This window comes from Coregonus clupeaformis, chromosome 19 (genome assembly GCF_020615455.1).
Source record: "Coregonus clupeaformis isolate EN_2021a chromosome 19, ASM2061545v1, whole genome shotgun sequence".
In the NCBI taxonomy this organism is placed as follows: domain Eukaryota; kingdom Metazoa; phylum Chordata; class Actinopteri; order Salmoniformes; family Salmonidae; genus Coregonus; species Coregonus clupeaformis.
The window spans coordinates 30,846,817-30,863,597 of record NC_059210.1 but is presented as its reverse complement, the minus strand read 5'-3'; the positions used below and the strand labels follow the sequence as shown (position 1 = coordinate 30,863,597).

Below are 16,781 nucleotides of genomic sequence, written 5' to 3'. Positions count from 1 at the left end.
TATTGGAGTGGCCATCACAAAGCCCTGACCTCAATCTTATAGAAAATGTGTGGGCAGAACTGAAAAAGCATGTGCGAGCAAGGAGGCCTACAAATCTGACTCAGTTACACCAGCTCTGTCAGGAGGAATGGGACAAAATTAATCCAATTTATTGTGGGAAGCGTGTGGAAGGGTACCTGAAACGTTTGACCCAAGTTTAAAAATTTAAAGGCAATGCTACCAAATACTAATTGAGTGTGTGTAAACTTCTGACCTTCTTGCCTGAGTGCATACTTGTTTGAACTACACATGTTATGTTGAAGAAACTGTGCCTCCAGATAAAGCATGGGAGTGGCGAGTCTGTACATAATTAGTAACATCAATACATTTTACAAGTTTAGCTAATTCAAGCTAATTCAACCTGCAAAAACCAAACATGGCCAACTGAGGCGTAAAATTAGTAACAGACCCAGATGAATTTCCATGTACATACAGTAGATCTTATAAATTAGGATGTTCCATTTGCACACTGACACTCAGGCATATGTATAATAATAATAATATGCCATTTAGCAGACGCTTTTATCCAAAGCGACTTACAGTCATGCGTGCATACATTTTTGTGTATGGGTGGTCCCGGGGATCGAACCCACTACCTTGGCGTTACAAGCGCCGTGCTCTACCAGCTGTATAGACAGCCCTGGCGTGTCAGACAGGTCGTGTGGGTTGTGTGGGCCTGGTTCTTTGTCAAGAAGCTGGTGTGGGGAGGCTCCCTGTCCCATCATGCAACAGGACATGAGAGGCCAGTCTGTACTGTGGCACAAGGAAACAGTTTTCCCTAAAAACCAATACTCACCCCACTCCAATTCTACCCAACCCCACCCCTTTCCACCTCTCTGCCACCACTCTGACTCTACAGTGTACATTTGGATATGATTATGTAATATGCCCAAAAGCGATGGCAGCGAAACACTCTTAGGCGCCCTTTCTTCTCCCCAGAGCCCAATGGGTCGACCGGCCAGGTCTGGTGCCAGTGCTCCTGGGTCAGTGGCGGCCATCTTGGTTTTCCTAGGAAGAAACCAGGGCTTTGTTCCTAGTTTATTGCTCTTGGTTTACAAGGAGAGAGAACTAGAGGAAATATGGGGTGAAGAGGTTTGTGTAAAGAACGCAATGCCATATCATTTAGCCCCGGTGCTGAGTGAGCCATTTAGAACATTTAAGACCATCAGAGGGGGGCATAAGCTTAGATCCTTCTTGTGAAGGAATACAGTTTGATAAACTCTGTGTGTGTCATTGTTTTTCCTAAATTAGCCACATAGCCAATGGTAAAAAAGGAAACCTGTCCAGTTGGAGACTTATTTGGATGAGTGTGTACCTAGTGTGTGTGTTTAGTTTTCCTAATGGTCTATGGAAAGGGCAAGGAGTTTACCAAGTCTTTCTCATACTTTCCTCAACCTCATCAAGACGCCCCAAAATAAAGATGAACATTTCCAGGCTGTTAGTATGATTCATGAATCTCACTAGTCTAAAATTAGAACTCTAATGAATAGTACACCATTATGTTGAATTTTGGGCTGAAATTATGTTGATTATTCTTAGAAACTTGCTACAAGATTAGTCAGTCACAGATGTACAGTAGTACATAATGCTCAACAGAGTTACTTACTGTAAGGAACATTTGCCTCTGGGGGTGCTCTTGAGCCAAATGAGGTCCCCTAAATGGACAGAAATATTGTCCAGAAATTACCTAATTGAACATAAAGGGCCAAGGAACAATTTTCAACATGAAACTTGTGATCAGTAAGTGGTATTCAACTTAAACTCACACTCTATTCTGTCATAACCTTTTGGAAAGAAAATATTGAACTGTATGCCTTTTGATGCCCACGTTATGTACTGTACGTCGTACTGTACGGTTTTGCTTTACGTGTGAATTGGTTGTCAGGATGAGTGGCACATGTCATTACAATGTGATACGGTACAAACGTGCATTCTTGTCCAGTAGCTAAACTAGCTATAACAGTTCCAACTATGAATAAAACATAACTTTTGATCTGCTATTTCTTGCCTCAATTATAATTTTTTTAAACAGCCTTTAACTACCTACCTGTTATTCTAGCTATATCATTCACCGCCAGTCTATTCCCATAATACAATGTTCAAAATATGATTTCCAGTACATCCAGTTGGCACAGACATCCCAATGAAATGGCATAGCAAAGGGGGCCATCAATTGGGTTATAAATTGCATATACATGTATAGGCCATATGTAGTGAATAGGCCCCGCCTCCCATAATACAGCCATTCATTTCTATGGAGCAGACGTTTCCACTGACAGACCGTGAGTGGCTGTGTCAGAGCCCTGACCGGAGGAGATGGGAGGCTGAGTGAAAGAAGCTCTTATGGCCGGGCGCTGTGGCCCCACTTCATGACGGAGGTGAGTGATCAGTAGGAGCCAGGGACTTTACAGTGCAGTATACAGCTAAACCCCATCGAGATGACTTGAGAATCCCTGTGGCGCAATCCCAAGTGACACCACCATCTGTTGGTTGTGGAGATGAACTGCATGAATGAATACCAGGAATCCAACAATGAGAATGAATTTATCCACCTTCTTAAAATGAAGTCTGGAGTTTGTGTGCTTGTATTTGTGTGTTACTGTTAATGTCCCTTGGAATTATTGTAATGTCTATCTAAGAAGTTTCCCTGTCTCTTTATTAATATACTTACCAATAAACAGAACTAAACTGAACAAAAATATAAACACAACATGTAAAGTGTTGGTCCCATGTTTCATGAGCTAAAAATCCTAGAAATGTTCTATACGCACAAAAAGCTTATGTTTCTCAAATGTTGTACATTATTTTTTTACATCCCTGTTAGTGGGCATTTCTCCTTTGCCAAGATAACCCATCCACCTGACAGGTGTGGCATATCAAGAAGCTGATTAAACAGCATGATCATTACACAGGTGTACCTTGTGCTGGGGACAATAAAAGGCCAGTCTAAAATGTGCAGTTTTGTCATACAACGCCACAGATGTCTCAAGTTTTGAGGGAGCGTGCAATTGGAGCTGTCCACCAGAGCTGTTGCCAGATAATTTAATGTTCATTTCTCTACCATAAGCCACCTTCAACTTCATTTTAGAGAATTTGGCATACGTACAACTGGCCTCACAACGGCAGACCAAGTGTAACCACACCAGCCCAGGACCTCCACATCTGGCTTCTTCACATGTGGGATCGTCTGAGACCAACCACCCGGACAGCTGATGAAACTGTGGGTTTGCACCAGTGGAGGCTGCTAAGGGGAGGATGGCTCATAATAATGGCTGGAACGGAGTAAATGGAATGGCATAAAACACATGGAAACCATGTGTTTGATACCATTCCACTAATTCCGCTCCAGCCATTACCACGAGCCCGTCCTCCCCAATTAAGGTGCCACTAACCTCCTGTGGTTTGCACAGCCGAATAAGTTTTGCACAAACTGTCAGAAACCGTCTCAGGGAAGCTCATCTGCACACTCGTCATCCTCACCAGGGTTTTGACCTGACTGCAGTTCGGCGTCGCAAATGCTCACCTTCGATGGCCACTGGAACGCTGGATAAGTGTGTTCTTCACGGATGAATCCCGATTTGTGGGTGAGCGGTTTGCTGATGTCAACGTTGTGAACAGAGCGCCCCATGTTGGCGGTGGGGTTATGGTATGGGCAGGCATAAGCTACGGACAATGAACACAATTGCATTTTATCGATGGCAATTTGAATGCACAGAGATGCTGTGACGAGATCCTGAGACCCATTGTCGTGCCATTCATCCGCCGCCATCACCTCATGTTTCAGTATGATAATGCACAGACCCATGTCGCAAGGATCTGTACACAATTCCTGGAAGCTGAACATTTCCCAGTTCGTCCATGGCCTGCATACTCACCAGACATGTCACCCATTGAGCATGTTTGGGATGCTCTGGATCGACGTGTACAACGTGTTCCAGTTCCCACCAATATCCAGCAACTTCGCACAGCCACTGAAGAGGAGTGGGACAACATTCCACAATCAACAGCCTGATCAACTCTATGCAAAGAAGACGTGTCACACTGCATGAGGCAAATTGTGGTCACACCAGACACTGACTGGTTTTCTGATCCACGCCCCTACCTAATTGACCAACAAATGCATATCTGTATTCCCAGTCATGTGAAATCTATAGATTAGGGCATAATGAATTTATTTAAATTGACTGATTTCCTTATATGAACTGTAACTCAGTATGAAAATGTATGCACTCACTAACTGTAAGTCGCTCTGGATAAGAGCGTCTGCTAAATGACTAAAATGTAAATGTAAACTCAGTCAAATCTTTGAAATTGTTGCGTGTTGCGTTTATTTTTGTTCAGTATATTGCTCCTCTTTGTCATCCTTGTGGGTTTGTTGAATTACAAACTGTTGAGGAGGGCCTACTAAGCTAATGAAATCCTAATTTTCATGATAATGTTTTGTATTTTTCAAACTTTATGAGTTTGTAATGTGAGCATTCTGACGTAGTCAAACAGAGTAACTAATGTCGTATGAAAGGACTGTAAATGTATGAACATAACCTTGTGACACTATATTTGGCTCAGGGTGTCTTATTTGAGAATCTCTATTTCAGGTGTGAATGCAGCCTCAGAGGTTTAAAAATCCTGCAGGTATTTTTGTAAACCATAAAATCAGCCTTTATGGAGCAACGCTTGAAATGTGTTGATTGTTTGAAATATCTGGATTTGAGGATAGATTATGAATTATCTTTTGGAAAGCATATTGATTATATTAGAAAAAAATAACTATAACCTTGGGTTACTATACAGATCTAAGAATTGTTTTACTATATCCATTAGAAATACTGTACTTTAGTAACCCAACTGCTGCTTCCTCTATCCTAGACTATGGTGACATCTATCAAAACACAACCAAGACCTTGCTTTGCAAATTAGATGTAATTTACTACTATATTAGTAGTTGTACAACAACTTTTTTATGCTGTTAATGTACGTAAAAAATATATATGATTATTATTCCCTTATTAGACAGTATTTGGCATATTATTCTTCTTACTAAGTTTTTTTTTTTTTTTTTAAGATTTGGACACTTGAAAACAAGATGGTGCATCAAGGGATTCCATCCTGCAAAATATCAAATAAGTAAATAAACTAATGACAGCCAAGTGTCTTTCTTGATTAAGACTGTCGATTCAACCTGCAATACTGCCACCTGTAGGATGAAAACGAGAGTGCAAACTATTTCTACTGTACACGTTGGGTCATCCTCCTTGAGTGAAATAACACCTGACAAAGCAGATGATTATAGAAATGCATATAAAAAGTAAGCCTACATTTAGGTGTACACATCCATGTAATAGCCTATGCAATATAATTTTTTTGGCAATAGCAGTATGTTTGTGTGTAAGGCTGAAATTCATTTTTTTATTTTAAAGCTGTTGTGGGGGGGAATCATGTGAGATACGAACCCTTGCCACAATCTGCAACAAGTACATGGACTAGGCACTTTACACAAAGAGCAATTTGACCAGTCAGTCAAATACAAGGGATGGGCTAGTTACTTTGATGATCAGAACGTGCTGTTGGACTGAGGTACTGCATGTTAAGGACGCGAAGATGTGCCAGGGTGTATTCACTACCACCTGGTGAGGTTAGCAAAGGGCTAACGTGTGCCATGTTATCGGATAGGACCGGCTACAATTTAGCTTTCTGTCACATGCAAGTAAATTGACAATTTTCATTGGCTGATACGCATTTTGTGTGTGAGAACATGTTTAACTTTAAACGCTTGCTTATGTTTGCAAGTATGGCCCCAGTATATTCTGACATGGGAAACAGCAGACAGACAATAAAACATTGAGTCATTTACCATGTCTTATAGTTGTTTTTGTGAGGCATTCCTTCACAGTGTCCTCATGTACAATCCATTCATGGCCCCGTCCATAAAAACAGTTCTAAACACTACTGTCTGGTTCTGAGCACTCCCTAGGGGCCCTAAAATGGAGTGACCCCTCCAAAGACAATCTGGGCACTCAGCACTTTTAACGACCTAGTACAACTATGCCACCGCACTATATTATTGGCATCAGCCCTGTGCCCCAGACAAGAATACTTAATTGTCCAGAGAGTGTGTGTTTCAGTTCTTTTACTCCATAAAACATAGTCACTTGTTAGTGTATAGGTCTGACATGATTGTGTGTGTAATAATATTAGCAGAGCTCAACAGGTCTATGGTTTGCGCGGTGTTAATGATTATTAATTGAGAACAAAATGGAGGCTCAAGACTATGGAGAATGTCCCCTTAGTGAGGCATACACACAGTGATGTTTCATTTTTTGACTGGAAACAGGCATTCAGTATGCCCAAAGTGAGGTATTTATTGGGTAATTAATTTAGAATAATATTGTACCACGTTCTTTCTGGCCATTTACAGTTAGACGTGCGTACTTTTCTACAAAAACTATTTTTGAGATTCCTATTCTTGACAATGAATCACAGTTCAGTAAGTTGTTACAGTCTGAAAATTCATGAAAACAAAAATGTGCTTTTTGGTCTTAATTTAAGGTTAGTCATTAGGGTTAGCAGTGTGGTAACGGTTAGGGTAAAAATCAGATTTTATGACTTTGTGGCTGTACCAGCTAGTGACCACTCCACAGAGATTCATGACAAAAAACACTAACCTGCTCCTCCAATGGCATGCTGACACATCCAATAGCAGTAGACCTTGCTGATACATCATCCAGTGTTTGTTTGGAAAGGGCTGCCATCATTCCACCTGTTGTTTTGGGTGCCCTTTTTGTATTTACTGTATTATTTTGTTTTCAGTGAGTGATGGATATATCTCAGGAAAAAATGTAAGCCTTCCCCACCTTGAATCTTTGGCACATCTTTTCTCACAGTGAATCAGTCTTATGGTATAGATAATACTAGGCTGTAGAACATTCACAGTACCTGAAAAAAACTGAAAGGGTCTGGGTGACCTCTACTAAACACTATGTACTGATTCAGGGATGTGTGAAGGACCACAGGGATGTCCGGCAAGAACAGAGCCAAAGGATGACAGGCCAAATTATTTTTATTGTCACAGCACAACGCACTCCGGTTCACTTTGGGTCCTTATCCATTCATGTGTGGTTTCTAGGAGGAAAGAGAAATGGAAATACAATTAACCATGCATAATTACACACAAGGCAATTACGCCTATACATAATTGCACACTACTGCATCACACAAGTTAAGCTAAATACAGTAAATTATGTTCTCAATTGCACACTATAAAGATAAACATGCATAATATTGTAGTGCCCGAATCACATCAATGAACATGAATGGTTAAATAGAAAGCAGGCCCAGGTAGAGCCAGAAGCTAGCATTAGCCACGTCAGGTATGCTATAAGGCTAGGATAAAGCACTGGGCCTGGTAATGACCACCATGTGGGAAAGGCACTGCCACTGTAGCACACAATTATACCAGTAAAGGTTGCACCATCTGCACAATAAGGACTGAAATGTGAGACAATGGCATCAGACTGAACAGCCCCCATGTAGCCATAGCATTATCATTTGCAGTGGGCTACAAGCATTTAGCAGGCTAGGCAGGTCATGCTAACAAGGATGAACATCCCTGCAAACGGACTTTACTATCAACTCTCAAATGGGAATATTTACATTATTTTACACACACAGTAACACAGCAAACACTTCTTTGTTGCTAGCTCTGCTCCCATGTGTCAATTTCCCTCTCTTTATCAGATTAGCCATGCCCAGTTGGCAGGCACCAGCAAGGTAATTACACACGTGAGAAGTGATTGGTTCTTTGGCAGGTCAATCGTGGTCTGTAAGGGCCTTTTTAACAGTACCTCAAGTACCAAACATTTTTTTACAGTTCGATAAAGCAATGATATAGACTACTGTAGCTGACTATTGGATGAGTGCTGGATGCTGGACATGTATGGCGTGTTCGTGTTAATAGGTCAGAGAAAAGGAACACATCCCACATCCAATTTCCCAAGCCTCTATGTGTCTGTGTGTGTGTGTGTGTGTGTGTGTGTGTTTGTGTGTGTCCCCACAACAATAAGTAAACTAACCAACATTTGACTAACTGGGGACATTTTGTTAGTCCCCACAAGGTCAAATGCTATTTCTAGGGGGTTTAGGGTTAAGGTTAGAATTAGTGTTAGGGTTAGAATTACGTTAAGGGTTAGGGTTAGGAGCTAAGGTTAGTTTTAGGGTTAGGGTTAGGAGTTAGGGTTAGGTTTAGGGTTAGGGTTAAGGTTAGGTTTTTGGGTTAAGGTTAGGGTTAGGGTTAGGGTTAGGGTTAAGGTTATGGTTAGGGTTAGGGTAAGAGTACGGGTTAGGGTTAGGTTTAGGGGTTAGGGAAAATAGGGTTAGGGTTAGGGGTTAGGGAAAATAGGATTTTGAATGGGACTGAATTTTGTGTCCCCACAAGGTTAGCTGTACAAGACTGTGTGTGTGTGTGTGTGTTTGTGTGTGTGTGTGTGCCTGTGTGTGTTTAACAAAGAGTAAACAGTGTTGAGAAGACCCCTCACCCTCACTCACCCCAAATACATCCAAAATGCTGCGTGAAAACTAGCTTCGATAGTTGTTTGGCCTCAGTACAAACAGTCAGCTCCTATTACGAAAGATTGTGGATCATTTAGCTGTCTGTTTAGTCCCCTTTGGTCTTTTCTCTCATGTAGTGAATGGCAAGTCCATAAACCTGAATGTGAATGTTTGAATTTTTATACTCTCCAAAGTGATACAATCTTATTGTAAAGAGTTAACTGGAAATGTGTCCCAAGTTTACTGATACTGTATTATATATAATACAATAATATCATATTATTTAAATATTATTATCACAGTCCAACACACCAAAACAATACATCCATGTTCATTCTGAGCTATGCTTTTCCCCAAAAATAATATTTTAGCAATACAGGAGGTTGAAAAATATTATTTTGGAAGTGGATTTAGTTTTATAAACCTGATGCCAATTTCACCTTTATTATGAACACAACCTATCCAATAGCAACCATTCACTAGTACTGTAGTGTAGTGTGGTTTGTGGTTCTGTTTGACGTTAAAATCCTCAAACTGTTTGCATGACCTCACACTATTGGCAAGACGATTCAACATTACCTCTCTACTACAGCTCTCTCTCTAACTCTCTCTCTCTCTCTCTCTCTCTCTCTCTCTCTCTCTCTCCTCTCTCTCTCTCTGTCTCTCTTTCTCTCTCTCTCTCTCTCTCTCTCTCTCTTACTCTCTCTGTCTCTCTCTCTCTCTCCGTCTCTCTCTCTCTCTCTCTCTCTCTCTCTCTCTCTCTCTCTCTCTCTCTCTCTCTCTCTCTCTCTCTCTCTCTCTCTCTCTCTCTCTCTTTCTCTAACTGCTAAACTTGGTACCCCATTTGAATAAAGCTTCTTTCTACTCCCAGCACATCTGGGAGCAGCACACAGTCAGAACACATAAGGATTTGGCTCACAGGTTCGAGTCACAACGCATCAACGGTACGTTACTACTTACTACAGGAATGAATTATACCGTACCAATCCAACCAGGGACAAGAATACTGCGTTAAAACATATCCTTTTCAAGAGGCACAATTTGGCCTCTTGATAACGTTTATCCTTGGCTTCGAGGACAGTGGCAAGGTAAAGTCTCGTTTTCAGTATCATCGGTACAGGGCAGCTTCCTATGTACAGAACTGCTCTAAGTGCTGTTAGTAAGAGGGGATGAGAGTGATGGACCGAGAAGAGAGGAATAAAATGTACCTTGGCCTCAGTAACACCTAGAAACTAAAGATAAAGGCATTTTGTTTTAATGTTTTAAAGCTTTTAGACAGTAAAAAACAAACATGCAAATCGTTTTTTAAGCTGATAAGCTGTGTAATAAAAACTTGTATATAGCTTTTCAGAATTCAGATCTATTTCATAACATGGAACTGCAGTGAAATTCTGAGATTCTTGTCACTCTCAAACTTTTAAATATGCCATTTTTACATTCTATGTTGTATTTTCCTTTTGTTTAATGTGCTTGGTTGTTGAACAAAGAGATGGTACTGCACATGGTGAGCTTTTACTGCTGACTTGATTGTCCCTGCTGTCACTCACATAGTCAGTGTCAGAGCCACTGGCTAAATTTAACTTCTTTGGATTAATTTTGTGCAAACAAAACAATATCTTCTGTATTTTAAGTGTATACATGGATAAAACTGAGGAGGCACATGCTGTGGGCATGGCATGACAACCAGCGTGTTCTCTGGTTACTATACCAGTTGGGGTTAGAGCGTAACTGTACGGTTGAACTCCCTTTGCTATCCAACACAGTCCTATGTCATTTCTGACAGAAGCAGAAGGAAGCCAAATTGAGACTTGACAGAGTAATACTATAATTCAACGAAGGATTTTGATCTTTCTTTGAGAGGATGTGTCACAAAGATGTCTGTCTGACTGAATATTTTTTGCTTTGATTGAAAATTGATAGGTTGAATAGAATTGTTAGTTGCAGTTTTCAGCATGTATTGCATATATAAACTATGGCTGTTACAGTATTCGGCTGTTGGAAGTTTTAGAATGCACTGTGCCATAGCTTGAACAGTTTTAGAATGCACTGTGCCATAGTTTGAACAGTTTTAGAATGCACTGTGCCATAGTTTGAACAGTTTTAGAATGCACTGTGCCATAGTTTGAACAGTTTTAGAATGCACTGTGCCATAGTTCGAACAGTTTTAGAATGCACTGTGCCATAGTTTGAACAGTTTTAGAATGCACTGTGCCATAGTTCGAACAGTTTTAGAATGCACTGTGCCATAGTTTGAACAGTTTTAAACCTATACATACAGTAGTTAGGTTATGAGAATTTCTATAGAAATGGAAATAGTCAGGACAACTATGGACAGTCTCTTTATCCCTGCCATAAACACAGAGATTGTTATCCTAACACATTCGTAAAAGTAAGGCTTTCTAAAGACACGGCATGAATGATCTATTGTTCCTAACCATGAAGTCAGAAAATATATGTTACTATATAATGTTTACTGTGGGCGTGTGTACGACATGCATGTGCATGTGTGTTTGCTCATGCACGAGTGAATGTGTGTATTTGTAAATGCACGTATATATCTATGTGCCCATCTGTGTGTAAGTGGTACACATCCACTTACATACAGTATCTGCGTCGGGTGTGTGTGTCCACCCCGGCATGAATTTGGAATTGACTGCAATTCAACTCATGACTTGAAATTCTAATTGAATTTAAGTTTGAGTGGCAGGAAGTAGAATGTAATTCAGTGCAATTCAAAGAAATTCCACTTAGTGATAGAACTTGAGAGTTTCATTGATTCTGACAGGTCACACTTCCAGATACCAAAGAATATATAACTTTTATCCAGAAAACAATGCTCATATGCTCTTTTAACCTTAGTGCTTAGAATAGCCAACTGTATTCATATATACAGTACCAGTCAAAAGTTTGGACAAGCCTACTCATTCAAGGATCTTTCTTTATTTGTACTATTTTCTACATTGTAGAATAATAGTGAAGACATCAAAACTATGAAATAACACATATGGAATCATGTAGTAGCCAAAAAAGTGTTAAACAAATCAAAGTATATTTTAGATTTTAGATTCTTCAAAGTAGCCACCCTTTGCCTTGATGACAGCTTTGCACACTCTTGGCATTCTCTCAACCAGCTTCACCTGGAATGCTTTTCCAACAGTCTTGAAGGAGTTCCCACATACGCTGAGCACTTGTTGGCTGCTTTTCCTTCACTCCGCGGTCCAACTCATCCCAAGCCATCTCAATTGGGTTGAGGTCGGATGATCCATTCCTGTGGCGGTCCTCATGAGAGCCAGTTTCATCATAGTGCTTGATGGTTTTTGCGACAGCACTTGAAGAAACGTTCAAAGTTCTTGAAATGTTCCGTATTGACTGACATTCATGTCTTATAGTAATGATGGACTGTCATTTCTCTTTGCTTATTTGAGCTGTTCTTGCCACAATATGGACTTGGTATTTTACCAAATAGGGCTATCTTCTGTATACCACCCCCAACTTTCACAACACAACTGATTGGCTCAAATGCATTAAGAAGGAAAGAAATTCCATAAATTAACTTTTAACAAGGCACACCTGTTAATTGAAATGCATTCCAGGTGACTACCTCATGACGCTGGTTGAGAGAATGCCAAGAGTGTGCAAAGCTGTCATCAAGGCACAGGGTGGCTATTTTGAAGAATCTCAAATATAACATGATTCCATATGTGTTATTTCATAGTTTTGATGTCTTCACTATTATTCTACAATGTAGAAAATAGTCAAAATAAAGAAAAACCCTGGAATGTGTAGGTGTGTCCAAACTTTTGAATGGTGCTGTATATTCATTTGTTTGGCTTATTTTTGAAGGCCTCAGGGTTAACCTCAGGGTTAAACTAATGCATTCTGGGAAATGTTGTATTTTCCCCATATTGCATTTTTTAAAGTGATTAATTAAATATAATAACTTCGAATTTTCACACACAGTTTTTGTTTTCCTTGATCATTCATTTTAAGAGTTTGTCCTGAATATCAATCGTTTCAACTATATTTTATTTACAGGTCTATGATGGGCAGTGAGCGTGTGCTAGCTCCCATGTTCCCCAGCCCCCAGCCCCCAGCCCCCTGCTCCCTGCTCCCTGCTCCCTTACCCCTCTGAGGGGCTCTGTTGTCAATGTCCACTCTGTTCTGGTGCTTGTGGTCTCCAGAGACCCAGGCGGGTTTAAGGGCCTCCTCAGGAATACAGCCCCCACAGCCCTGTGTTTACCTTGGCTTCCAACACACTCCCAGGGCCCTGCATTCATCCAAACACACAGGGCTCCACCACAGCAGGAACAGACCAGGGCCTTATTGGCCTCCACCTCAACGGGGAACGGAACATACCACACTGGCTGAATGGACATACTGTAGAAGGGGTAGAAGACCTATACGGCTGCCGCTCCAGGCTTGGCTGGCTCACAATGGGAGTGTAGATCGTGAAGGTTGGAGGATGGCAAGGTTTTAATTGATGCCTTGAAACAGCATGTGGATTTATTGGCCATCTGTAGAGCGATATAGTAGTATGCTACAGTAAACCCAGGGATAAGGTTTTGGTTGGCCATGCTGAATGTTTATATATGGCAACTGTGTTAGGGAGCAGCTAGTTCTCTTCAGGGACGGATTTTCATCCAATCCATTCTTGAAAGGCCTCCTTTTGTGAACTTATCGTTATGGTCGAAGTTGCCTTAGCTACTAGTTGTGTGGTGCTTGCATTCAAATCAACAAAACATGTACTCAGAAGTTCAGAACTACATCTAGCTCAGTTGGAATGCTGGGATCAAATCATTGGATTGTTCGATCCATCAATCATTACTTCAGACATCAAAACACAATATGACCTAGGCCAACACTTCATAAAGTCCGTCTTTATCAGGCAGACAAAGCCCTTCTCCTTCTAGACTTTCAAAGAAGGTCCAAGAGAGATTGAACATTTTGAGAGTTCCAGAGAAAGTCGCTGTCCTAACTAAGGGCTCGATTCAAAGTAATATTGCGGAAGTATCGCGGAAGATACACGTTCAAATGTAAGGTAATTCCGATTGAGCCGACGAATGCGGTCTCGGCGAACGTGGGAACATTGCCTTAAACTTTCCATCGAGCTATAACGTGGCTCTTCCGCAAGGGTAAATGAATTTCAATTCAATAATTTTTTGACAGCACCCCTTTTGATTTGAATGAAACCTTCATGCATATTTGCCCACTGTAGAAATGTTTGGAAAGGGACTTTTTGGACCTGAATGCCTAAACATTCAAGAGATAAAGGTGCTCAAATTTGAACTATTTTGCACACCACACCATACAATGAGACATCCATGTCTTCATCACTGGAAAAGATAAATGGTTGAGATTGATATCATTTAAAAGCTTACCAACAGGGTTGCCAAACTGTTTTAGAATTTCTTGATTTTTTTGTTGTTGAAATGTCTTCTTCTTTTTTTTTTTACATCAATTATCTAAAACGCGTATATTTGCATATTTTGTAGCTTAGACCCTATTTTACATCATCTGAGGTTTTTGTGTTTTACCTGCCATCGGTTGAGACACAACACGTTCTTGAATACAGGGTGGGTGTCATGTTTTGGCTGATAAATGTACTAAAATGGGAATACAATTAAAATGTCAACTTTCAAATGGTACCACAAAGATGGTTGGAGGTCCACACATCGGAGAATGTTAACTTGAATATCAGTTGTTTTAAGTTATACTGTCAATCTTCCATAGGAAACTATTGAAATAATTGAAACATAGATCATAGAATAGATAATTTGGGTTGACATTCGACGGTGGGTGGACCGGCGGCCATCTTTGTGGTAGTAATTAGAAGTTAAAATTTAAATTCAGTGGGCTGAAGGGATAGGTCCATTCTATGAATTCAATTTCTATGATTGAAAGGACACCTAACCTGCATTCAAGAGCATGTTGTCTCAACTGATGGTGGGCACAACACAACCTCAGATGATGTAAATTAGGGTCTAAACTACAACATTTGCGAATATGAAGAAAATCTGAGTTTACAGGTTTTTAGATAATTGACGTTAAAGATAAAAAAAATTCAATAAATTATTAAACAGTTTGACAACTCTGTTTGTAAGCTTTTTAATGATATCAAACTCAACCATTTATCTTTTCCAGTGATGAAGACATGGATGTTGTCACGGATCCCCCCGGTACTGCTGCTCATTCCGTTCACCAGTTCTGGAGGTGTACGTCACCGGCTTTCTAGGAGTCACTGACATGGATCATTACCACCAACCCCAGACTGTCTTGTCTCATTATGCACACCTGGTTCCCATTCCCCCTGATTAGTATGTGTATATATGTGCCCTCTGTTCCCCATTGTCCTTGTCGATTATTGTCCCATGTCCGTTGGTCTTGTGAGTGCCGTGTATTGTGCGCGTGTTGTTGACGGGTCCTGTGTAGAGGTTATGTCTCTTTTGTGTATATATATATTTTTGTTGGGTGGAGTAATAAAACCCCTAATACGTATTCCTGCGCCTGTCTTCAAATCATTATACGTCACAGATGTCTTATGGTATGATGGGGTATGCAAAATTGGTCAACTTTGAGCACCTCTATATGTTTTGGCATTCAGCTCCAAAAAGTCCCTGAACACTTTTTCAATATGCAAACATGTACTGTATGGAATGTTTTGTTTAAATCAAAAGGGATGCTATCAAAAAGTGATTAAATTCAAATGGATTTACCTGCAATACAGATTGAATCCAGCCCTCAGAGAAGTTATGAAGAATATAGCTAGTTTTATGAATTAGCTGGAGGTTTATCTCTGACCTATGGTTCTAAGGTGATATGCAATTTCATGTGCATTTTAGTGTTTCCTCCCAAATATAACTGAGCTGATCCACCCAGTCAGATCTCTGACAGCAAATATTGGAGCTGTATTTCCTGAGTGTGGAACTTAGAGAATGCAGGTCTGCTCTCACACACACGTGTGAACTTGTCTAGGAGTGTGACCCAAGCCTCTCTTTGTGTGTGTGTGAACTTGTCTAGGAGTGTGACCCAAGCCTCTCTTTGTGTGTATGTGTCATGATCGAGTGAACTTGTCTAGGAGTGTGACCCAAGCCTCTCTGTGTGTGTGTGTGAGTGAACTTCCCAGTGTGGATTTATGTTTGTGTGTGCATGACTGCCTGTGAGCGCTATACATTCACATTGTTTGCTATTGTGTCTACAGAGTCAATCATGTGAAACATTTGGGTGGAATGACCTTTGAACTTGGGAGACTGACTTTACTGGCCTCTGAATTCCTCTGGCCTCACTCTTTAGACTTTAATTTACCTCAGGGTAGTGTTCATTAGGGCAGGTCATATATATTTTTTAATTGCTAAGAAATATTAAAATGATTGCAGAAGTCCCAGTAGTCCCTTCATATTTCAGTCAGTGTTCTTTCGTTTGGTGCCTAATGACCACAACCCAGGACTGAGATAAAGAAGGACTAGATACAATACCAGTCAAATGTTTGGACACACCTACTCATTCAAGGGTTTTTCTTTATTTTTACAATTTTTTACATTGTAGAATAATAGTGAAGACATCAAATCTATGAAATAACACATATGGAATCATGTAGTAACCAAAAAGATAGCCCTATTTGGTATACAGAAGAGAGCCCTATTTGGTAAAATACCAAGTCCATATTATGGCAAGAACAGCTCAAATAAGCAAAGAGAAACGACGTTCCATCATTACTTTAAGACATGAAGGTCAGTCAATACTGAAAATGTCAAGAACTTTTAAAGTTTCTTCAAGTGCTATGATGAAACTGGCTCTCATGAGGACCGCCACAGGAAAGGAAGACCCAGAGTTACCTCTGCTGCAGAGGATGTTCATTAGAGTTACCAGCCTCCAGGGTGTGTAAGGGCTATTTGACCAAGAAGAGAGTGATGGAGTGCTGCATCAGATGACCTGGCCTCCACAATCCCCCGACCTCAACCCAATTGAGATGGTTTGGGATGAGTCGGACGGCGGAGTGAAGGAAAAGCAGCCAACAAGTGCTCAGCATATGTGGGAACTCCTTCAAGACTGTTGGAAAAGCATTCCAGGTGAAGCTAGTTGAGAGAATGCCAAGAGTGTGCAAAGATGTTATCAAGGCAAGGGGTGGCTATTTGAAGAATATAATATAGTCTTCACTATTATTCTACAATGTAAAAATTAAGAAAAACCTTTGAATGAGT

At 40.5% G+C, this 16,781-nt stretch overlaps 1 protein-coding gene across 1 annotated transcript in view; it reads left to right on the top strand.

Annotated features, from left to right (window-relative positions):
- The first annotated feature begins 9,453 nt into the window (after window positions 1–9,453).
- Window positions 9,454–16,781, top strand: part of LOC121532119 (aggrecan core protein-like) — a 31,165-nt gene continuing 23,837 nt past the window's right edge. Inside the window, exon 1 of the mRNA XM_041837830.2 lies at window positions 9,454–9,527. The gene's annotated coding sequence lies outside the window, so the exon portion shown is untranslated. The remainder of the gene's footprint in view (window positions 9,528–16,781) is intronic.